Source organism: Dermacentor andersoni, chromosome 8, assembly GCF_023375885.2.
Source record: "Dermacentor andersoni chromosome 8, qqDerAnde1_hic_scaffold, whole genome shotgun sequence".
NCBI classification, from domain to species: Eukaryota; Metazoa; Arthropoda; class Arachnida; order Ixodida; family Ixodidae; genus Dermacentor; species Dermacentor andersoni.
This window is the reverse complement of record NC_092821.1, coordinates 27,831,009-27,855,895: the sequence shown is the minus strand read 5'-3', so window position 1 is coordinate 27,855,895 and position 24,887 is coordinate 27,831,009. Positions and strand designations below refer to the sequence as shown.

At 49.8% G+C, this 24,887-nt stretch overlaps 1 long non-coding RNA gene across 2 annotated transcripts; it reads right to left on the bottom strand.

The window, feature by feature from the left end:
* Positions 1 to 11,650: 11,650 nt before the first annotated feature.
* Positions 11,651 to 13,110, bottom strand: LOC140220003 (uncharacterized). Of its 2 annotated transcripts, XR_011896247.1 has the most exons (3): positions 12,609 to 13,110; positions 12,451 to 12,525; positions 11,651 to 11,923 (listed from the first exon to the last, which is right to left on the bottom strand). It is a non-coding gene; the product is annotated as an uncharacterized lncRNA (long non-coding RNA). The 2 variants fall into 2 exon arrangements; XR_011896246.1 differs by having other exon boundaries at positions 12,451 to 13,110.
* Positions 13,111 to 24,887: the final 11,777 nt, after the last annotated feature.

Sequence of the window (24,887 nt, the reverse complement as noted above, 5' to 3'; positions counted from 1 at the left end):
CAAACCCCAGACTTGAATTTTGTTAACGTTCTCCGCAACCTTGACCATATTTAACATGGAGGCATGCAATGCCGTTTCCTAACACACAGCCAGGGCACTGGCCCCTTATAATGGACGCCGATGGAAATGCAGGATGCGTCCAATCATGGGTTGTTTGTCACTGCTTGTAGGGACGTTTGTCTTCTGAAACTGCATATATATATATATATATATATATATATATATATATATATATATATGCAGGGTGTTTCTGCTAACTTCAGGCCGAGTGTAAACTCTATGACGACGCGACTAATAATAATACTAATATATGGGGTTTTACGTGCCAAAACCACTTTCTGATTATGAGGCACGCCGTAGTGGGGGACTCCGGAAATTTTGACCACCTGGGGTTCTTTAACGTGCACCTAAATCTAAGTACACGGGTGTTTTCGCATTTCGCCCCCATCGAAATGCGGCCCCCGTGGCCGGGATTCGATCCCGCGACCTCTTGCTCAGCAGCCTAACACCATAGCCACTGAGCAACCACGGCGGGTGACGACGCGACTAAATGCATGTTGCTCCCTTTGGTATGTAGCGTGTCGCGCTATTTGTGTATTTTTGCTTAATTAGCTAACTAGTCAAGCATAATTAACCAACTTCTGAAGCAAGGAAGTTAGGAAAGAAATTCCAATTAGAAAGTTGCAGAGCTGTTGGCAACACGTCCGAATAAACAGTTTCGGTCTTTCTATCTGTTAAGTATTATTGTTTTTCAGCTTACTGCGGATGCTCGCGAAATAGAAAAAGCACCACGTGACATATGCCCGCCTGCGAGTCGTGATTGCACTGCTCCTAAGCCTTCTGCGCACAAACGAAAACATACCATTTAACCGGTGTGAACACCCGTCTGCTTATCGCCATCATGAACCGCAGCGAGGGAAGCACGTCGCTGGCGTCAATACCACAGCCAACGCTTTCGTCACTGCCCTGTCGCCTTTTAAGCGGCAACACACCCTGCTCGATGGTATGCTCGTTTGGGAGCGCTGCAAGCACGGCGCGCAAGCGGATATGTCAGGTGATATTTTTTCTATTTCACGGGCATTCGCAGTAAGCTGAAAAACACTAACACTTAATAGATAGAAAGTGAGAAATTGCCTAATAGGACGTTTTGCAAAGTGCTCTAGAGCTTTCTAATTAGAATTTTTCGCCTAACTTTGTTCCTTCAGAATGGCTAATTTTCTTGACTAATTAACTACTTAGGAAAAATACAAGAATAGCGTGACACGTACAAGAGTGAGCAACATGCATTTGGTCGCATCGTCTTATGGTGCATCGGCATATTTTTAAACTCTGAGTAAAGTTAGCTGAAACACGTGTATATACGTCTATGGTTCAAGTAACGTGAAACAACACCCTGTATATATGCAATGGTGATCAAGTGATCAGTAAAGCAACATATATGTGCAAAAGACGCACACATACATATGTGCGTGTGTTTTTCACATGTACTTCGAAACTCAATATTGCTCGTGACTCAATTTTATTCAACAATAAGTTAACAGCATTTAGTCAACGACTTTATTGTTGGAAACTACTCAACAATGGTTCAATAGTCAATACTATTCAACAATATGTCAAGAGAATTTAGTCAACGACTTTATTGTTGAAAACTACTCAATATTGGCTCAATAATACTCAATACTATTCAACAATATATCAACAGAACTTAGTCAACGACTTTATTGTTGGAAACTATTCAACAATGGCTCAATAATACTCAATACTATTCAACAATATATCAAGAGAATTTAGTCAATGACTTTATTGTTGAAAACGGCTCAACAATGGCTCAATAATACTCAATACTATTCAACAATATACCAACAGAATTTAGTCAACGACTTTTTTGTTGTGAACTGCCCAACAACTTTACTGTTGAATTATTGCATGTGGTTTCAATAATTGTTGAGGTATTGTTGAAAGGCTATTGAGTCAACCATTCGTCAACAATATGCCAACAACTTTTCAACAGTCATTTTCATAAGGGGGGGAAATACGCGTGTCGCGAGTACGATTCCCACAGACGAAAGCTTGTTTCTTTTCGTTTCCTTTTTTGTCTGTTTGTTTGCTGTACTCTATAGCTCTGTCCCCAGTGATCGTGTCTATCCTACCTTTACGAATGTACGCTCATTCTATACCTGACGCAAACAGTGCTGGATGTTTTAGTGAACAGGAAGCTGCCGGGGATCAGTAAGACACCAAACATAGGGCAATTCTTACAAAAGAGAGAAGTCTTATTAGTGACAGCCTACCAGGTTTCGTACGCTGAGCCCTGACAGCTAGAGAGCGCCTATGTTTGGCTGCCGAACTGAACCTTTGCGCGCCGGCTGTGGTGGGTAGGATTCCACTTCCAGCCACCGAGCGTGACGGACGTGCGCATCATGCGCTCTAACGGAGCGGTATCAGCGGCCCTGCTTAGCCGTGGGAAGAGGTTTGCTGGATCGAGTGACCAGGATTGCGAAGTTATTTCCCCGTACCCGCCGTGGTTGCTCAGTGGCTATGGTGTTAGGCTGCTGAGCACGAGGTCGCGGGATCGAATCCCGGCCACGGCGGCCGCATATCGATGGGGGCGAAATGCGAAAACACCCGTGCACTTAGATTTAGGTGCACGTTAAAGAACCCCAGGTGGTCGAAATTTCCGGAGTCCCCCACTACGGCGTGATCATAATCAGAAAGTGGTTTTGGCACGTAAAACCCCATAATGTAAGTTATTTCCCCGTGGCTACCAACAGGTCGAATTGTTTGAAATACGCTGTTCTTGCACGCCGACGTCAGAGCAAGGCCCTACAAGGTCGAGGATTTTCGCGACGCACTAGTTGTTTGGCACTGCTCCCCGAGGTTGTCGCCTTGGGGGCGTACCAAGTGAACCACATGTGGGCTATCACGTTCAAGAGTGTTGAAGGAATGAATAAGCTGCTCTCAGCCCGTGAATTCACTGTGAAAGAACGACGGTGTATTGTTATTGATCCCGACAACCAGGACGTGAGGATGAAGATCCACTGGATTTTGTACAATGTGCAGGACGAAGATGTGCGAACAGCCTTTGCACGCTACGGAACGATGACGGAAGTCGCTAAGGAACGCTGGCGCGTTCAGGGAGTCATGGACAACGGTTCGTCAAAGCGCTGTGTGTCTTTGAAGTTGAAGCCTGGTGTTATAATTGATGACCTGCCTCACCAGTTACGCATTGCTAGAGAACAGGCAAATGTTTATGGACCTCAAGTCTGGCTACTGGCAAATAGAAGTCGACGAGATAGATCGCGAAAAGACCGCCTTCATCACGCCAGACGGCCTCTACGAGTTCAAAGTCATGCCATTCGGACTGTGCTCGGCGCCTACAACGTTCCAACACGCCATGGACACGGTGTTAGCAGGGCTGCTGTGGCAGACCTGTCTCATTTACTTGGATGACGTCGTCTTCGCCGGAAATTTTGACGATTACCTTAAGGGCCGTTTATAGTCCGACGTAACGCGCGCGCGCGCGCGCGCTTGCGCACGCTACGTTACGTTGGCGAAAACAAGTCCTTCTGTAGTCCGACGCACTGCAGCGCCGACGTAACCGGCGGCTGCCAGCGCGCCCCGACGAGCTCGGCGCATATTTGGCTCCTGCTCCATTCGCGCGCCGGCGCCGCCAACCGCGTCGACCCACAATGCATTGCGCGCGAAGAAAAAGGCGCCAACACAACTCCGCTGACGGCTTTTGCGGATGGCGCGCGACTTGGCAAACCTTCTGCGCATGCTTCGAAGATAGCAGCCTACGGCGCGCGCGTTGAAGTATAGAGGGGATGGCATCTCGGCTGGCGTAACGCAACCGACGTAGCGTGACTGACCGCGAGCGAAGCTCGCCCGCGCGCCGATAACGTCGGACTATAAACGAGCCTTTAGTCGACTTGCGACAGTACTAGAGGCGATCAAGTTATCAGGGTTCACTCTGAAGCCGGAAAAGTGCCACTTCGCTTACTATGAGCTTCTGTTCCTGGGCCACGTCATCAGCAAATCTGGAGTCCGCCCCGACCCACAGAAGACAGCCGCCACCGCAAAGTTCCAGCAGCCCATCGACAAGAAGGCAGTGCGTAGATTCCTTGGCATGTGTGCCTACTACAGCGCTTATCAAGAACTTTTCACGCATCAATGAGCCGTTGTCACATCTAACTAGATGTGATGACGAGTTCAAATGGGAAACGCCGCAGGCCGACGCATTTGAAGAACTCAAACAATGCATGCAGTCGCCACCGGTACTTACTTCGACAAGTACGCCGATACAGAAATTCATACTGACGCCAGTAGCCTAGGCCTCGGTGCCGTTCTAGTCCAGAGGAAAAACGGACTTGAACGGGGTGATAGCTTACGCTAGCCGGTCGCTTTCAAAAGTGGAAGGCAATTATTCTATCGCCAAAAAGGAATGCCTCGCCATCGTTTGGGCTACAGCGAAATTTCTCCCTTACCTATATGGCAGGCCATTCAAAGTCGTCAGCGACCATCACGCGTTGTGTTGGCTAGGGAATTTAAGGTATCCTTCGGGACGGCTGGCGCGCTGGAACCTCAGACTATAAGAATACGACATCACTGTAACCTACAAGTCCAGACGAAAACACTCTGATGCCAATTGCCTACCACGCTCCCCATTGACCCGCCGCCCCAAGATGATGAGGATGACGGCACCTTCCTTGGAATAATAAGCGTAGAAGACTTCACTGAACAGCAATGAGCAGACCCGGAGCTAAAAAGCCTCGTCGAGTATTTGGAAGGCCGCGCTGACATTGTCCCCAGGGCATTGTCCCCAGGGGATTGTCTTCGTTCTCGCTTTAAAACAACCTACTAGTAAAGAAGAACTTCTCACCAGTCTGCGCGAACTACCTTATTGTTTTACTGCACGCCCTGTATGACGATCCAACCGCTGGGCACCTCGGATTTTCCCGGACACTATCGAGGATACCGGAAAGGTATTATTGGCAGCGCCTGACCGCCGACGTCGCCCGTTATGTCAGAACATGCCGAGACTGTCAGCGACGCAAGACCCCACCGACAAGGCCTGCGGGATTACTACAGCCGATCGAGCCTCCTTGCCGACCATTTCAGCAGATCGGGATGGACTTGTTACGGCCCTTTCCGAAGTCAACTGGAAATAAGTGGATCGTCGTGGCAACAGACTACCTCACCCGCTTCGCTGAAATGAAAGGTCTGCCGAAAGGTAGCGCAGCCGAAGTGGTGAAATTCTTTGTCGAGAACATCCTGCTGCTACATGGCGCCCCAGAAGTCCTCATCACCGACAGAGGAACGGCCTTTACAGCGGAGCTCATCCAAGCCATTCTGCAGTACAGTCAGACAAGGCACAGGAGGACAACTGCCTACCACCCACAGACGAATAGTCTTACGGAGCGCCTGAATAGGACCCTCGCCGACATGCTACCAATGTACATCGACGTGGAACACAAGACCTGGGATGCTGTCCTGCCGTACGTAACCTTCGCTTAGAACATTGCGGTGCAAGAAACAACACGGATCACGCCGTTCAAGCTGGTTTACGGCAGGAACTCGACGACGACCCTCGACGCTATGCTGCCGCACGTCACCGACGAAGATAATCTTGACGTCGCCACCTATCTCCAGCGCGCCGAAGAAGCCCGACAGCTCGCCCACCTACGGATCCATATCCAGCAGCGTACCGACAGCCGACACTACAACCTCCGACGGCGCTACGTTGAGTACCAGCCCGGCGACCGTGTTTGTCTTTGGACCCCGATACGCCAATGAAGACTCGGTGAGAAACTGTTGCGACGCTATTTCGGACCCTACAAGATCATCAGACCTATTGGCGAACTGGACTATGAGGTCGTGCCAGACGGCATTCCGCAATCACAGTGGCGCGCCGCACACGATCTTAAGCGGTTCACGTGGTGCATCTTAAGCCCTTTTACGCACGCTGACGAACTTCCATATTTTGTTGTTTCTTTGCTACGGGTGTTTTTGTTTATTACTTTCGTTTGTTTGCAGGATCGGTTAGATGCTTTTTAAAAGGAGGGTATTGACCCGTGTACTTGTTTATCTTTATCGGGCGTCCACGTTTCACTGCCTAACCTTATTGCACAGCGCAGGACGCGCCTGCATGTATCGGAAGTTTCTGAAATGTTATTGGTGGCTCCATCCGTGTCACCGAACCTTGTGTAATCTGATTGCATGTATACGCGACGCGAATGACGCAGAACTTTGTAGACAACGCGCAGGTCCCAGTGATTACTCTAGAACATTTGACAACTGATGTGTAAAAGCTGACGCGCTTGACCGGCTGATCAGATTTCAACAACTGCCGATCGTGTTCGCCGCGATTGCTGTCCTTTGAGTGTAACTCGCTTTTGTAGGCACAAGTTCGCCCAATAAAACGCTAGTTTCGCCATTCACCGTTTTGCTTTCTTCACTGTTACTACCACGTGACAATATTATCTGGCCCATTAGGTTTCTTGATGTCGAGATTAAGCAATAGATTAAGAACTCCGGCATTAGTAATGTTTAATGAAGCGATGGTTTTAGGCAGACATGATAGGGGGGAAGTAAGCCATTACCTAAAGTGAAAATTGAAAAGAAAAAGTTGTTGAATGTGTTCGCCCGAGCCATTTTATCTTCTAGAAACCATTCAGGTGACACACCTGAACACGGGCGAAAGTATTTCCAAAACCTGTGTGGATTGTTGGTAATGAAGTTGGGGACTGTTGTGCTGAGAAAGTGATTCTTTGCACTTTTTAACTTTCCTCTGAAGTAAGTGAGAGCGGAGGCCAGTTTGTCTTTCATAGATTGATTTGGCTCTTTTCTTTAAATAGTATGTCAAAGTCTTTTTACTTTACGCTTCGCTTGCAGGACCTCACGCGATATCCATGGGTTTTTCTTTCGTTTCGTTTGCAACGTTTCATTGCGATGAAGTTCGTTGTGCAGTGTAGCATGATTGACTTAAATTGATGCCACAAAGTGTTGACGTCACAACTCGTTTCTGAAGCTGCTTGGAGAAAAACGTCAGTCGTGTGCCAGTTGAGTGAGAATACGCTCATGGGCTGCTCTACGAAAATCAAGCACAGCAGGTTCAGGTTCAGCTTCTTTATGTTGCCTCCTAGCGAGAGCTTACATTTAGCTATGTCGTGATCCGATATACCAACAACTATTGCCATACCAATTGCATGAAGTGGGAAATGGTCACTTATGAGTATGAGATCAAGTATGCTATTCGTAGAGCCTTGTGAGCGAGTTGGCTGGTCAACTACCTGGTAAAGGTTGAAATTTATCATTATATCCGTAAGTGCTACGGGTGTGGCTGAAGTGTAGTGCATGGCACTCCAGTTCAAGTCTGGTAAATTGAAGTCCCCCATGAGGATCACTCTGCTGGTACGAACGTGGAACTGCATATAATCCTGCATGCAAGCACACCTTCGGATCCACTAGTAGTGCTTCGATAGGCTCAACCAGCAAATATACCGGTGTCATTGTACAATATTTTACAAAATACAGCTTCCGCATTGGAGACTTCAGGGAGTGGAATGAATGGAATATCATTCTTAAGAAGCAGGGCCACACTGCCACCACGAGACAGTCTATCTTTACGAATAACAGAGTAACCCGGTGGAGATATCTCGTGACTGAAGATATCTGGGAATAGCCAGGTTTCAGTGATGGCCACTACATCGGGATTGTGTCCCAGTAACAGTCCTTCCAGGAGTTCCACTTTGTTTACTATGCTTCTCGCATTTATATTAAGCACTGCTAGGGTCTGAAATTTCTTTGTTAGAGTCTCACGTTTGTTTGACTACGGGCTGATGAACGATTTCTTTGTTTTTTTTTGTAGTGACACCCTCTCATTTTTGTTTCGTGATCGCAAACAAATATGCGATCATTAATGTAGAGCTTATAATATGATAGAAACCTTTTCGTGTTTTTCTCAATTGGGTTTTGCAGAATCCCAGAGTTCCTTTCTAGTCTCCTGCATTTTGCAGCTGAAATCCTCTCCAATAGACAAGTTGGAGCCTTTGAGCTTGTAGCCTTTTCGTAATATCTGAGCATTCTGTCTAGTGTCGAGAACCCAGAATATGACTGATCTGGTTTTATTTCTTGAATATCTACCTAAATGGTGGATGTGCTCAATACCAACGGGTTCCAGACCAAGAGTGTTCCTAATTATGCTGTCGTTCACAACCGCTTCTAGGCTTTCACTCCTTTCTCCCTCTGTTACCGGGAGGCCATATAGTACTAATAGGTTTGCTCGTCTGCTCAGATTTTCTAGGTCTTCAGTTCTCTCTTCAAGCATTTGCAAGCGAATGACGATGCATACGATATGTTGTAAACAATACGTTTTGGGGGGTCCTTCCAATCTTTAGCTGCACGTGGAAAGAAGGAAGCTGGAAAAGTAAAAAAAATTAAATTATGGGGTTTTACGTGCCAAAACTACTTTCTGATTATGAGGCACGCCGTAGTGGAGGACTCCGCAAATTTCGACCACCTGGGGTTCTTTAACGTGCACCTAAATCTGAGTACACGGGTGTTTTCGCATTTAGCCCCCGTCAAAATGCGGCCGCCGTGGCCGGGATTCGATCCCGCGACCTCGTGCTCAGCAGCCCAACACCATAGCCACTGAGCAACCACGGCGGGTGCTGGAAAAGTAACAGTTCAGGCATGTGAACGAAAAACTTGAAGGTTGTGATTGGTGCGGTGAGAAATGTATGATGCTGGCATGATGCAAGGTCCACGATTGAGTGACGAGTGATAGAACCTGTGGTACAGTAATAGGGGGACTGTGCGACGGAAAACTGAGAGGCGATCGATAAGGCAGATTTAGTTTTCAGAGCTGAAACACAGACGTCGTATGAATGAGAAGAATGTATAAACCTTGTAGAGCGATTTTGGACTGCTTCTAGATAATTTATAAGGTCGCATTTTCCCTGTTAGTGCCCACACTTTTCATGTTACTTCTAACGAGAACTCTTCCTGGCTTCTTTAGTAATTCAGAGTGTGAGTAACCTCCACATGTTGGTCAAACACATTTTAAATGTCACAAACACACTATGGCCAAGGAAGAAATTGCAGTGTGAACAAAGAGTATACATGCGTACGTTTGGTGTGATTCCGTGGGTGATGTTGGTGACTTGGTGAAGGACATGGTAAAGGCCAGCGTAAGACAACGGTAGTTTTCCCGGGGCTGATGCAACGTGCTGGAGTTCGGAGGAAGACAAGGAAAGCTGGCAGAAAATGGTTGATCTAGCATTGCCTGTCATAAAAAAGTCATCTACATGTATATTTTGATGTATACGTGATGTAATTAGTCGCTCATGGGATGGCAGTCTGATTGGGTCAGGTAGTGGCATTCTGTGCACAGCAACTTGTGGCAGGCGTAGCTGAAAGCAAGGGTGTTCATGGGTGAGATACAAGCACGGTCGAACAACAAATAAAATGGTGAGAAACTGGTAATATCGCACTGTGACGAATCGTAAACAAACATCATGAATGATGATCTCACAGAAGAAATGCGATGTTCGAAAGAGACTTACATCAACAGCATGTCTAAGTTTGTGATTCAGGCATTGTCAGTTCATTTGTCTAGGTATGGTAAGCTATGGTGAGGTTGCGCCAGATTGTGCACGATCCAAGAATGTTGGCAACCATTTAGGAAGGGAACTGCAGGCCCCTGTCCATAAGTTGTTTAGAAATGCCATGATGAAGGTCAATGTCGTGCGATGAAGTCCAATGTCACTAGCACAACTTGTTGGGAGAGTGCGCAAGGTCTCATAGTGCCTGGCATAATCTGCTGCGAGCGTGACCCACCTGTTCCACACATCTTGGCACAGTTCTGAGCTGCACCCAGAAGATTTGTTCCACAACCCCAGAAGTTCCATTTCGTCCAGCACCAAAACCTTAGTGTTGGGACATCTTGTGCACATAGATCGCATCAGGCCTAACTATGAGAAGACAACGGCTTCTGAAGTGTTTGAACTATCTTAGACTGTGAAAGAACATTGTAGTTTGGACCTCTGCTTGTACTTCTGGAGATTAATTCCTAAATTTGATTACACTTGTCCCACGACATGCCTCTTGCAGAAAAGTACCCCATTCAAGTAGACATCCGAGTTCTCTTGTCGCTTTCTACACAGCTCAAGTTCCTCCTGATGTCGCAGCCAATACTTCAACACTTATCCTTCTGCACCAACACAGCTCCACACAAGGCATCCTCGATTTGGCTGCACTTTTTACACTAGTTCAGAAAAGTGCCGTGCCAGTTCTTGAAGTGTGAGTGTAGCGCGACACTAGCGCTTTCGGTGCAGCGATGAAATCGAGGACAAAAGTGCAGAAACGTACAGGCCTTCGTCTGCTGCGGCTGGGCGGCTGTGGCTTCTCTTTTGTTGGTGTGTGCCGCGAGCGTGTGCGTTCAAACGTGTGCGCAATTATTACTAGTTGTAAGAACACGGATACGCTGTGCATTTGTTCGAAATGGCGTCTTTGTTGGCAACGGCTATGGAACTCGTTGACTCCGACAGTGACGGGGAATTCGACGCAGCTCTTTCCGTTGCGTTGTGCAAAGTGGCACGGGTCGACCGTCACCGAATCAACAGGTACTTTGAGAAGGTGACAACTGAATACTTGGACTTTGAATTCAAAATACTGTTTAGGCTGTCGCGTGAGACTTTTGACAGTCTGTGCACGTGGTTCAGGTTGTCGCCATTCTACCCGAAAAGTGCCTCCGGCCGTCCGCAGATCACAGCAGAAAAGACTTGCCTCATAACTTTTACCTTGGTGCACAAATAAGCATGTACTCGGTGGCAGATAGATTCGACGTTTCTGAATCATCAGTTGTGCTGTGCATGCAGAGAGTGCTCAATTTTCTGCAGGCGATCAGCGCTGAAGTGATATGCTGGCCTAGCGCTGCCGACATGGCCCGCAGCAAAATGGCCTTCCTGACAAAAAGCGGCGGGAAAGGCCCCCGCAACACCGTGGGATGCATTGATGGCAGCCACATCGAGATTCTGAAGCCGGACGACTCCACTGCATCATACATAAACAGGAAGAAGTGGGCGTCTATAATCCTCCAAGCAGTTTGCAACGACCAAAACAGATTTTTGGATGTCTTTATTGGCTTCCCTGGTTCTGCGCATGACGCCCGGGTGTTGAGAGAAAGCACCTTCTTTGAAGAGGCTGCAGCCAAGTGCGGCGACTTTTATATACTTGGAGATTCAGCATACCCCTTGCTGCCTTGGCTTATGATGCCGTACAAAGACAACGGCTCCAGCTTTCCAACATGGAAAAAAAATTCATCAAGTTTCACAGTCAGCAAAGGGTGGCCATTGAGAACTGCTTTGGCCTTTTGAAGCAACGCTTCAGAAGGCTGTATCTTGTTGATGCCAAGACAATTATGCAGTGTTGTCTCATTGTTATGGGAGCATGTGTACTTCACAACATGTGCAATTCTGAAAGAGATTTCATTGCAGAACTTGCAGACCTGCCCCCTCACGACGATGTTGGCAATGATAATGAGCCAAGCGAATGCGACACATCCACATCGCAATGTGAAAGCCGAAGGCGACACATTGCCCAACATCAATGCTGAAGTGCACATGGGAATAACGTGAAAACAAACTGCCGGTGTAGGCGTACTTATTTATTGCCCTCGGCAGCGCGTACAAGACGTTCAAGTAGTTTCATTTTTTCGTCGTGCTGCTTCTGTTTCGCAGCGATGGCTTCCTGCAACACACTGATCAGGCTGCCAATCGACGAGCCCCTGTGGCGGCCACCACCACGACCCCTCCCGGGTTCAACTTCACTTCTGCGGGGTGCTTGTAGCTCCTCGGCTGGTGCCTCCTCGGCTGGGTCATCAGCAGGCCCATTTTCCGGCAGGATGTTTTCGCCATTCCTGTTACTTCCATGAATAAAGTTTCATTAATGTCAACAAGTGTCAAATTGTTTTGTACATGTTCTGGGTACCTTCAACTCACACCAATGCTGTAAGCAGAAGCAGTGGGTAAAGTGCAAGTATTCTTACAGCTGAATACATCTTCATTGCAAAGAGGATTCAATTGCACATGGAGAAACAGACGAGGTCACATTAGTGACCTCATCCTATGATAATAAATGGTCCGTGTATGCCGTACTAATGGAAGTAGTGTTTTACCACAAAAACGTGGATGCACACAGCAAGTTTAGGGTCTGCTAACAATTCTGTACAAATAATAAAATGTCCTTGCATGCCATACTAATGGGAGCAGTGTCTTAAGTAAAAAATACGCACGCACACAATATGCAAGTTTAAAGCTGGCTAAGAGTTATGTGTGAATGCACATAAAGTGGAATTAAAATATGCTGTCAGCAAAATTTGCATGTATGATCAGGTGACGTTTTCAAATTGTTTTGAGGATAAGATAAAGATGATGCTGAATGCAAGCTTACGCAACAATCCTCCCCGGGGCGAGCAATGCGACAGGGATGATGTGGTGCTCCCGCTCCAACACTTCGGAAAGCTCTCTGTTAAGAAACCGCATTCGAAAAAATTATGCTGGGTCGGGACATGAGTAAAACAATGATGTAAAAACGTCTGCTGCCCATACCTTTCGTACTCGCAGGCTGCACGGGAATGGCCGGATGAACTATTCTTTATTTTTGTTTTCTTATACGCTCGTTCCATTGATTTCCATTTGTTTTCCACTTGCAGAGGCGTCATATGACATCGGAACTCCTGATTAATCTCATGGGCCAGTTTCTCCCACATGGCCTTTTTGGTCCCGTGGAAAAAATTCATGTATTAGTACCTGGAAATTAGTTCGAACTTCGGCATTATTCAGAAAGCATGACCAAGCGCGGTTTCCACACTTTTCTGAATCATATATGGTACAACGTTTCAAACGACGGACCGATGTGGTTTCGCGTAAACTTAATGTCGTGGTAGCGGTAAGCTCGTAAAAATTAATACAAACGACTGTGACCTGTGGGAAAATCCCGGCCTCTAGTGCACTTGGCAGCAGCCGAACCCAAAAAGCGCCCTTAACAGGATGCTCCGTACACATCCTGAAGAAAACTGGCGTCCGTGCTGCGTTACTAATAACAAGCGCCGCTGCAGCTGCGTTATGTTATGTTTTATCGTGCATACACATCAATTACCGAAGCGTGCACAAAATTAGTAGCGCTTCTCTAGTTGCCATTTTACATGTTGGTAGCAATGGAGGCGACTTACCTGAAGCCGCCCTTCTTGCCAATTACCTCCTTGAATTCCTTATATTTTGTGATAAGAAACTTTGATTTGTTGGCGTTCCACACCTCGCGTTCACTGTCTGCTGACAGTGGCGGCGGCGTGGCTGTCGGCGGCGGTGTGGCTGTCGGCGGCAGTGTGGCCATAGATGGTGTGGCTATCGAAGGCATGGCCTGACTGGCGACATCAAAGCCAGCCGCTGCCGCAAGCGGAGGTGAGACTGGCGCTGCCTCATGTCCAATGGTGATGTGAAGGCCGTCTAATCAAAAAGAAAAGTTGTAGCGAATCATCACAAACGTTGCGATCGCCAACGTGTTGAAATAACAGCACTCACCTTCTGTCTCATCCAGAAATGCTCCGTCGTACTGCACGTGACAGCCATTCTCTGTCACGGGAAACGCTGCCGTTTCTATGCCGTCTACCAATACCCGCATGGCCACGGAGCCGTACGCGTCGTCTGCCATCAAGCGCCTTGCACTACGTGCACGAGAAAAGAACTCACGCGGAGTCTAGTGCCGAAGTGTACATGAACTCGTGCAGCACGACGTCAAATCGAGTGCCGAAGTGCAGGTGGCGCTAGCTGCACTGGCAAATCGAGTGCTAGAGTGCAGCACCCCCTGAACTAGTGCAGAAAGTGTAGCCAAATCGAGGAGACCTGCAGATGCGAGTCGTGTAGGTAGGCCTGGTGCTGTTGTGGCACAATGCTCTGGTGACAATACAAGTTGAACATTAAACAAGCCTGACTGTAACTACACAGTGACCGAACAGGAATGCCTCGCCGTGATTGTCGCCATGCAACAGTTCCTCTCGTACCTGTAAAGACGTCAATTTATGATTGTCACTGTCCACCAACCTGCGTGCTGCATCATGAACCTTCGCGACCCATCTTGGGCAATGTGCACTGTGTCTGCAAGAGTACAGCGTCACTGTCTCCTACAGGAAAAGGCAACAAGTCAACCTCTGGTCATTTAAAAATCTATGCAGATGCTTCATCATAACAAAGTCGCAATTAAGTTGTCACTTGCACAGCCATTCAATTTGTTTTGAAACTGTCGTATGCAGCTATGGGCAGCCTTTGTACGCTGGATGGCATGTGAAATCTTGCTATACGTTTACTGTTTGACTCCTCCCTTTCACATGTACACCAGCAGTACAGCAGTCTGAACGCACCACGATGACGGGGCATAATAAAAGCAGGTGTAACAATTGAACCGACGGCAAACCAGCAGTCAAGACGACAAACCAGACAGCAAACCACACAGGCCCCCAACAGCAGTGTGTCATCTTTGCAACAGTGGTGGGAATAAGCAAACACCAGGAAAAAGCTGCTGGATTTACTCATTTCATTCTGCAACAGCCGACACGCTATTTGTCCACCTTCATTGCTGCTTGCAGAACTGGCAATTTCCAGCCCACTACTCTGGAGGGGCCAAACGGAAAATCATTTGCGACATCCACTATGGCCGCGATCTCAATTTACGCAGTCATTGGTCTCACTTAACGACAATGGCTACCACCCCGCTGACAGCGGCAATGCAGTGAGACATGTTCATGACTAGTAGACGAACTTTGCTACTGGCAATTCAAGTGCACTCCTTAAAGGGCCCTCAAGAACAATAACAAGTCAAGAAACGCATCTGAAGTTAAACGAGAAATGAGACTATTTTACAAGTACTATGCAGCAAAAAGTACTTCAGTGCATTCAGCAGAAAGCATTATTATTGGCAATCAAAGATCGTCCTCGATCCCCTTTGCAGCGCTCCCGCTCTTCAATGCCTTGCGCTGCAAAGGCTATGGCAGAGCAGGGCGGTGCCCACAACGCTCTGCTTATTGAACGCCGGTGCGCAATTGTGCAATTCAAATTTAATTTTAGACGTTCGTTCCAATTTTGGTGCCTACTGCACGCCAAATTTAGCCAAACTCACAGACTATCCTCAACTTATGGCTCAGTTCGAGTCTCATCCCCTTGCTGTGCTGCAGTGTACAAGATAGTTACTAGATAGTGTATGCTGTTTACTCACAGCGAGTGTCAAGTAGCACACTTCTCCACACAATTACTGAGGGCTGAATGAAACATCTTTATGTTCGCACATCTGCTAAGCGATGGATGCCACATTCCAGACTCGCGTTGAAAGCATTCCTACCGCTACAAACTTCGACCACGATGGTGACACACCTCGAAGATGTGCAACTTAACAGCAGATGACTTGTTCCAGTCAGATGTTGGTGCTCGGGCCGGCTCGCCATGTGCTTGGAGCGATCTTGCCCACAGACACCAATCAGCGGCTACTTCAGCGAGCGGGCTTGTCATGGCCGGGTTATCTATGCTATGTAGCAGATGCTGTTATTGGCCTCGAGCTCCACCACTGGAAAAGCTGGCGCCACCGTCGGCGTGACGTGCTATTAGGGATAACGTGGACATAGCGGCCGCGTCGGCTGCTTCGGGAGCGCCGAAGCGAGCTGAAAACGACAGTTTAAATTCCCTCGTACGCTGCAGTCCTCATTTAGTGGCGAGATTTTCCCGCTTCGAGTGTCTCCTTTACAACGCTTGAAAACACTGCAATAGGTAGTGGCTGCCTTTGAAGGCGCGCAACATGGTGCCGGACGTACGCAACGGAGCCCGGTGTCAGCCTTATTCACACGTAGCCGCAGGACAAGAAGCTGCGTGAAGCTTGGCTCGCGAAACATAACACCGGCAAACAGTCATCGGCTACAACTTGGTTATGCAGCAAGCACAGACGCGAGGAACATTTTTGCTACGGCGCCGGGTCTGCAAAGTTCAGAAAACGCGCACTGAGACGCTCGCCCGAGTTCGCTGCCCGACTAATGTCATGACGGTTTGGTCTATGAACTTGTCGATGCTATAGATACTGGCAAGTTCACTGGAGTGGAAAGGGAGCGGTAATGATGATGATGAAGCAACATTTGCTGGGCCCGAAATAAATCGGTGGTGCACGCAGGCACCAGACGGGGTGGTTCCCTAGTTACGGGACCCATATGTTTCCAGCAGCTCCTGGCCCCTGTCCGTCAGTGCGAGCTGAATCGGTAGGGCGGGGCTGGATAACAAGGTCTCCCATCGCTCAAGGGGTTGGGGATTGGGGCTGTTGGTGGGAAGGGGAGGAGGGGGGGTCTTAAGTTCTGTGCACTCTGCCAAGACGTGCGGCAGGGTGCCCTTTTCTCTTCTGCAAAAAGGACAGAGGATATCGTATTCCGCAGGGTACATGCGGTTCATGAGTACGGGATGCGCAAGCGATCCCGCCTGCGCTCGACGCAGGATCGTCTGTTGTTGCCTGGTGAGTTTGGGGTGCGGTTCTGGCAGTCTGCACCTTTCCTCTCGGTACATCCGGGTAATGTCCCGAAAGCTGGTAACCGGGTGCGGTAGCTCTTCCGGCTCGTGCTCGGCCCGGATTGACATTTCTCGGGCATGGTAGTCGGCGATGGTGTTGCCTGCTACCTGCGAGTGAGCCGGGACCCACACGAGCTCTATGGCTCTTCCCGGAGGCTTGTGCTTGGCTAGAATGGTTCGGGCCGCGGAGGAGATTACCCCCCTGCGGAAGCTTCTGTAGGCTGCCTTTGAGTCGGTTACTACGGTGTCCACGCTCGGCTGTGCGAGTGCGAGGGCCACGGCCGCTTCTTCGGCAACTGCGGGGTCTGTTGTCTTCAGGGACGCGCTGACGATCAGCCTGTCTTTTGATGTAACCACCACCGCTGCACGGTCACTGTGTTTTCGGAGCGAGGCGTCCGCGTAGAGGACCCTGGGGTTCTCTTCCAGCTTCCGGGCTAGGGCTTTAGCTCGCGCGGTGCGCCTCTCGTCGTCCTTGCCCGGCGTCATGTTCCGGGGAAGGGGTTTTGTCTGAATGATTGTTTTCCAGTCTTCCGTAAGGGCCGTCTTATGGGTACTGGCTCGATCTTCCATCCTATTTTGCGTAGGACGGCTCGTCCGTGTTCCGTGTGACTGAGCCGGATTCTCTGATTAGAGAGGTGGGCTTCGATGAGCTCCTCCACCGTGTTGTGGGCGCCCATGTCTAGCAGTTTTTGAGTGGACGAGTAAATGGGCATGCCCAGTGCTTGTTTCGTTGCCTTACGAAGCATCGTGTTTAGGGTGTCCCTATTCGCCTTCGTCAACTGGAGATACGGTGCGGAGTAGGTAACCCGCGACACGACGAACGCGCGTACCAGGCGCATGGCATCGTCCTCTTTAAGGCCTCGGTTTCTATTAGATACCCTCCGAATCGTACCAAGTATCTGTTCGGTTGAAGTCTTGATCTTTGTGATGGCGGCCTGTGCCTTCCCGTCGCTCTGAAGTAGTAGGCCGACAATCCTAATTTGCTGTGTTGGCTTGATGGTAGTTCCGGCGATGGTGATAATCATGTTCGGCGGCAGCTCCTTCTTGGATTTTCCCGGTTGGATCATGAGCAGCTCTGATTTCTGGGGAGCGCAGCTCAGTCCGCACGACTTTGGGTACTCGTGCACGGTCGTTGCCGCCCGCTGCAAGACTTCCTCCATCCAGGCATCGGATCCGGCTCGGGCCGTCCACACCGTAATATCGTCGGCGTAGAACGCGTGGTCCACGCCTTCAATTTGCTTGAGTAGATCGGGCAGGAGCAGCAGGGCCAGATTGAAGAGCAGGGGCGACAAGACCGATCCCTGAGGGGTGCCCCTATCGCCGAGTTCGACAGGGTCCGACTTCTCCTCCCCTATCCTGATGGTCGCCGTTCGGTTTGACAGAAAATCTTTTATGTAGCCAAATGTCTTTCGGCCACACCGGGTTTTGTTTAGATTTTGCAACACGCTCGCGTGGGACACGTTGTCAAACGCTCCCTTCAGGTCGAGAGCGAGTATCCCGCGCGGCGCGTGCCTCGTTGCCGGCTTGACGACCAGTTCGTGAAGTTGGATCATCGCGTCTTGGGTGCTGAGATGTTGCCTGAAGCCGTACATCGTCTCTGGCATCTGATCCGTTTCTTCGAGGTGCTTCTGCAGCCGGCGAAGGACCATGCGCTCCATCACCTTCCCCACGCAGGATGTGAGAGAGATGGGCCGCATGTTGTCTATCGTGAGGGCCTTGCCGGGCTTTGGAATGAAGCGGACCTCGGCGTCCTTCCATTCCTTCGGCAACTGCGAGCTCTCCCAGGCTTCGTTAATGTGCTCTAGGAGGCCGCTGGCCGCTGTACCGCTCATGTTACCGAGTAATTTGTAAGTTATGGCGTCCCTGCCGGGTGCACTTCTCTTGTTACTGTCATCTATCGCTGTCCACAGTTCCGTCATGGTAAACGGCCGGTCCAGTTCTTCGTTGTCGGGACCTTCGTACCTCTCGGGCACCGGGTACTGGCCCTTCTCTGTCTTTAAGTACTTGGCCTTCAGGTCTTCCAGGAGCCTGCGGCCGTCTCCCTTGTACCTGTTCAATACTTTGGTGAGGTTGCGATTGGTCGCAGTTTTGCTGCTCAGCGGGTCGATCAGATGCCTCAAGAGACGTCTTCCACGTCGAGAGCTTGCCCTGCAGGCCGTCGCAGGTCTTCAGCCAATTTTCCTTACATAGTTTGGCCGCGTGCTCGGCGATCTGTTTGTTCAAGACTGCTATGCGCTTGGCCAGCTTTCTGTTGTGTCTCTGACGTTTCCACCGCCGCGTTAACGAGTATCGGGCCGCCCACATGTGGGTCAGTCTGGTGTCCACGTACGGTGTCTGCGACGTCGTTGCGATTTCTTGGGTAAATTTATCGAGGGCCTTCTTCTGGTCCCTCACCCATTCGGTGTAGGTCCTTTGTGTTTCAGCTTGTCCCGATTCTTCCTCGGACCCCTCTTCTTGTTCTTGGGTAAACTTTCTCATCTTGTCCCAATCCGTGATCCGCGCCGTACCCAGCACAGCCCGATATCGGGAGCCTCGGATCATGATGCCGATCACGCTGTGGTCAGACCCCAGGTCCACTTCGCTTCTCCAGGAGGCGTCTAGCGATAACCACGACAGGTCTGGCGTGGTGTCCCTCGCGGCACTGTTGCCTCTTCTGGTGGTTACGTCCGGCTCGTTCAGGAGGGCCATCTCGTGATCCTCCCTTGCTTTGGCCAATGCTTTTCCTCTCTTGGACTGAAACTTATAGCCCCACGTTGTGTGAGGGGCGTTAAAGTCGCCGAGGATCAGGAGCGGTCTGGTCTCCGCCAACCCTTTCGCCTGGCTCACGATGCGGTCAAATTCGTACTGCCGTTGTGACGGCCGGCAGTACGCGCTCATTACAAATAAATTCCCCGAGCTGCCAATTTCTCCCGCAGGAATTTCGACCAGCGTGTGCTCGCACCCACCCTGCGCCGTGACATGTTGAGTTGCCGCCACGTTGCTGCGGACGAGCACCGCCGTTCCTCTCTCCGTGGGGTCCGTGTAAGTGACGTACCCCGGGAGTCTTGGTTTCCCGTTTGTTTCTTGTAAAGCAATTACATCGGGCTTGTTTTCTTGCCCGTCAATGTGTAATAATAGTTCCGCTTCTTTGTTGCGAATCCCGCGGCAGTTCCATTGGTAAATTACGGTGGTATCCCCCCCTGGTTTTCTTCTTGTGCTTCTTACTTGGCTTCTGCATCATCCTTTCCGGACGTCTCGAGTCGATTGCGCCTTTTCGCGATCGCGCCTTTGATTTTTTCGGACCGCTCCTTTTTCAGGGACGTGAAGCGGTTCCTCACCGTTGTTGAGGCTACTTTTGGCGCTAGGCGCTTGTGCTTCACCGATCGCATCTGAGGCTGACTCTCGACAGCCTCGAGTCGGGCGTCCATTTTCCTTAGCCTTTCATTAATTTGGGAAATTGCGGCCAAAATGGCCGTCAGCTCTCCTTCTCGCGAGATCTGTGTCGTTGCCGTGGTCGCGGTCTCTGCGGTCGTCGCTTCCTCTCCGCTCGCGGGGCTCATTTCGGCGTCCATCGCCTCTTGACTACTTGATGCACGTTGCGTAACCCCAGCCTCTCCCGCCACCCGCCCTAGGCGGGGCAAAGGGGGGTCCCTCCGCGGCAACCTGCGCAAGCCTGCGGCGTTGTTTGCCGCCGTGATGTTGTTTTGGGGGCTAGCATTTGCCGAACTGCCGTTATTCGCCAACGCTTCGATCTTGTTCATAAGCGCCCGTATTTGGGCGTTCTGCTCCTGAATCTGAGCGTTTTGGCGCTCTATGATCCTCTTAAGTTCTAACACTTCGCTATTGTCCTTTTGCGGATTCGCTTGCGAGTTAAGGGGTTGAGAGGGGCTGAGCGGTGGGAACTCGGTGTCGCTGGTTCGAGCGACGGGAGACCTGTTGGTCCAGCCCACCTTTTTCTCGGCGATCCCTCGGCGTCCGATTGACTCGTTCCGGGACCTTGAACTGGCCCTGGATCTCGAACTGGTCCGGGAGCGCGAGCGGCGGTTGCCGCCGCCGTTGCTGCCACCGGATGGTGTCTTCGAGCAGGAGCGACTCCGGCGGCCGTTTCCGCCGCCACTGTTGTTGGTGCTGCGGCCTGGCGTGTGTGACCGGCCCCGTTGTTTGGAGGCGCTACGGCGGGGTCCGCCTGCAGGACCTCGCTTGTCTCGGTTTCTTCTCCCGCCGTCTTCTTCCTCTTCAAGGCGCTGTTCCCAGCGTCGCCGGCGGACGACGTAGGGCGTCTTGAAGCGGGCTTTGCAGGCCCTGTCCGCGGTCAGGTGTTTGCCTCCGCACAGGCCACACTTCGGGACACATCTGTGGTCTTCGGCGGGGTTGGAGATTCCGCACCCTCGGCAGATTGTGTTCGAAGGATCCGGGCACACGTCCATTCTGTGGCCCACTCTTCCGCACGCATAGCATACGTCGATTTGTTTTCTGTGCAATGTGCACTCCGTGAGAAGATTACCGTATCTCACGTAATTGGGTACTTTGTGCCCTTCGAAAGCAATGACGACTGATCGGGTCTTACCAATTCGGTTTACCTGTAGGGCCGTTGGGTTATGCTTGTGCACAACATCCTCGAGCGGTATGCCCCTTATGACGCCCTTTACCGTGCCGTGGGGGGCCGTTTCGTAGGTACTTATTTCGTGCGCCGTGCCGCGTATGTCGATCCTTCCTACTGCAGCGTATCGGTCGGCGTGCTCTCTCTTGGAGGTGCTCACCACTATACGATATTTTGTTGTAGGTTGGGGCACACGACGTCTTCACTTGCTTCATTGGCGGGAATCTGTGCCGCCACCGCAATCGCACGACTTAGTTCAACACGAATCAATTCACTCACGTTTAGCCCGCCTCGCGGTCGTAACACGATTTTTATGTCGCCGGCGGCAAGTTTGGCATGCGCGCGCCTTTCAACAATTTGCCCTTGTTTATGCGTTTCGCCCTTGAGTGACCTGTATTGCTGCCAGTGGCGCCACCGCCGAGGTTGTTGCTCCGGCTGTCGACATCAGCCGTGGCCTTGGCGCCATCTTGGCTCGTTTGAAGTACGGGATTTAGGCCTATCTTGCCCATGCCTTTGTGCCTGACTCTCTCACCGGCAGTTTTCCAGCCTTGCGATCTTGTGCACTGGTCCGGCGATATTTCGATGCCGTCCACCTCTACACGCATAGCGGTAATCATCTTAGGTCAATGCTCACTTGCGTAATCACCGATGGTTCGATGTTCCGCTGGCGGCTTCACCGAGGCTCGGGCTGGGCCTACCGCTCCCCCGGCCAAGGCCGAAGTCTACGTTAGGCCCAGCGGTGGACGCTCCTCTCGGCACACAAAAGTCCTCTAAATTCGAAAAAAGCGGTCCCCTACCTCGGAATTTGGGTTCCCGGTGGTCCACACAACTTCATGCACTTTCACTTTCGATGCACTTTCATTAAGGTGCGACTCAAAAACCCGGCAGTTCAAAGAAAAAACACGGAACCCAGGTGAGATGCGTCCGCTCGCTCCTTTCGTCGTCTTTTGCGGTAAGAAGCACATTAAAGAAAAGCATGGCATATGGTCATGTTTGTGTTATGAATTAATGCAGTGAATTACAAAAGAGAACCAGCTGGACACCGCACGCTGAGAACACCGACAAACATACAGTGCGACGCAACTCGAGAAATAATATTGAAACATCCAAGAATTTAGAAGAAAGAAAGATTGAGCCGTCGCGACGGCACATCACAGTGCCCGTAGGTGTCGAAGTCTCTACGATGAAATTATTTTTGAACCACTCTGAACGCGCCCACGCAACAATGGTTGCTTGTATACTGTCAAATGCCCATATTCTGCGGCCTAAAACTCATGGCACGGTGCGAAAATGCGCACGCGGCGAAAACGAAACAGTGCGCGGACAAGCATGCAGATGCGTAGTCTGTCGCTGCGAATCTGTGCGATCACTGCATTGAGGCTTCATTATATTACGCTCCATTTAGTTATACAGACACTATAAGAACACATTTCACATAGTTTGGTCTCAGCGTTTACCTACCGTTCACGCAAGAAGCCGGTTAGGGAGACTCCATCGCGGCGACCGCGCGCAGTGGCATTCACTGTACGTATTCGGTAGAGAGATAGCTTCTGTAAACGATTCTGTGCTTTCAGTTTGCCCAAGATTATTATTTAGACAGTAAAAAACCTCTCTCGTTTCGAAAGTACTTACAGAAACGCCCGGGAGAGCTCGTGCGTGGTGTTTTCAGTGAGCGCTGACAGCAAAACCTATGACAAGCCCGCCGCGTGATCCCTCATACTACGCCAGCGAGGCGCTTCCGATAGATGGCGACTCCGTAACTCCTCGCCGCCAATATGCATCTGTAGTGTGTATGTGCAGAATTTGCTGTGCACACGACAGGGCTGGAGTGTGCACTCGCGCTCATGTGCTCCAGTCTGGCTGTGCTACGTGATGTGGCTGGCTTTGTCCTGGACCAGCTTGACCAACGGATAGTCATCATCATCATCATCATCATCCTAGTTACGCCCACTGCAGGGCAAAGGCCTCTCCCATACTTCTCCAACTACCCCGGTCATGTACTAATTGTGGCCATGTTGTCCCTGCAAACGTCTTAATGTCATCCGCCCACCTAACTTTCTGCCGCCCCCTACTACGCTTCCCTTCTTTTGGAATCCAGTCCGTAACCCTTAATGACCATCGGTTATCTTCCCTCCTCATTACATGTCCGGCCCATGCCCATTTCTTTTTCTTGATTTCAACTAAGATGTCATTTACCCGCGTTTGTTCCCTCACCCAATCTGCTCTTTTCTTATCCCTTAACGTTACACCCATCATTCTTCTTTCCATGGCTCGTTGCGTCGTCCTCAATTTCAGCAGAACCCTTTTCGTAAGCCTCCAGGTTTCTGCCCCGTAGGTGAGTACTGGTAAGACACAACTGTTATACACTTTCCTCTTGAGGGATAGTGGCAACCTGCTGTTCATGATTTGAGAATGCCTGCCAAACTCACCCCAGCCCATTCTTATTCTTCTGGTTATTTCAGTCTCATGATCCGGATCTGTGGTCACTACCTGCCCTAAGTAGATGTATTCCCTTACCACTTCCAGTGCCTCGCTACCTATCGTAAACTGCTGTTCTCTTCCGAGACTGTTAAACATTACTTTAGTTTTCTGTAGATTAATTTTCAGACCCACCCTTCTGCTTTGCCTCTCCAGGTCAGTGAGAATGCATTGCAATTGGTCTCCTGAGTTACTAAGCAAGGCAATAGCATCAGCGAATCGTAAGTTGCTAAGGTATTCTCAATCAACTTTTATCCCCAATTCCTCCCACTCCAGGTCTCTGAATACCTCCTGTAAACATGCTGTGAATAGCATTGGAGATATCGTATCTCCCTGTCTGACGCCTTTCTTTATTGGGATTTTGTTGCTTTCTTTGTGGAGGAGTACGGTGGCTGTGGAACCGCTATAGATAGCTTCCAGTATCTTTACATATGGCTCATCTACACCCTGATTCCGTAGTGCCTTCATGACTGCTGAGGTTTCGACTGAATCAAATGCTTTTTCGTAATCAATGAAGGCTATATATAAGGGTTGGTTATATTCCGCACATTTCTCTATCACCTGATTGATAGTGTGAATATGGTCTATTGTTGAGTAGCCTTTACGGAATCCTGCCTGGTCCTTTGGTTGACAGAAGTCTAAGGTATTCCTGATTCTATTTGCGATTACCTTAGTAAATACTTTGTAGGCAACGGACAGTAAGCTGATCGGTCTATAATTTTTCAAATCTTTGGCGTCCCCTTTCTTATGGATTAGGATTATGTTAGCGTTCTTCCAAGATTCCGGTACGTTCGAGGTCATGAGGCATTGTGTATATAGGGCGGCCAACCTTTCTAGGACAGTGTTCCCACCATCCTTCAACAAATCTGCTGTTACCTGATCCTCCCCAGCTGCCTTCCCCCTTTGCATAGCTCCCAAGGCCTTCTTTACCTCTTCCGGTGTTACTGGTGGGATTTCAAGCTCCTCTAGACTATTCTCTCTCACCTTATCGTCGTGGGTGTTACTGGTACTGTATAAATCTCTATAAAACTCTTCAGCCACTTGAATGATCTCATCCATATTAGTGACGATATTGCCGGCTTTGTCTCTTAACGCACAGATCTGATTTCTTGCCTATTCCTAGTTTCTTCTTTACTGCTTTTAGGCTTCCTCCGTTCCTGAGAGCCCGTTCAATTCTATCCATATTATAGTTCCTTATGTCCGCTGTCTTACGCCTGTTGATTAACTTAGAAAGTTCT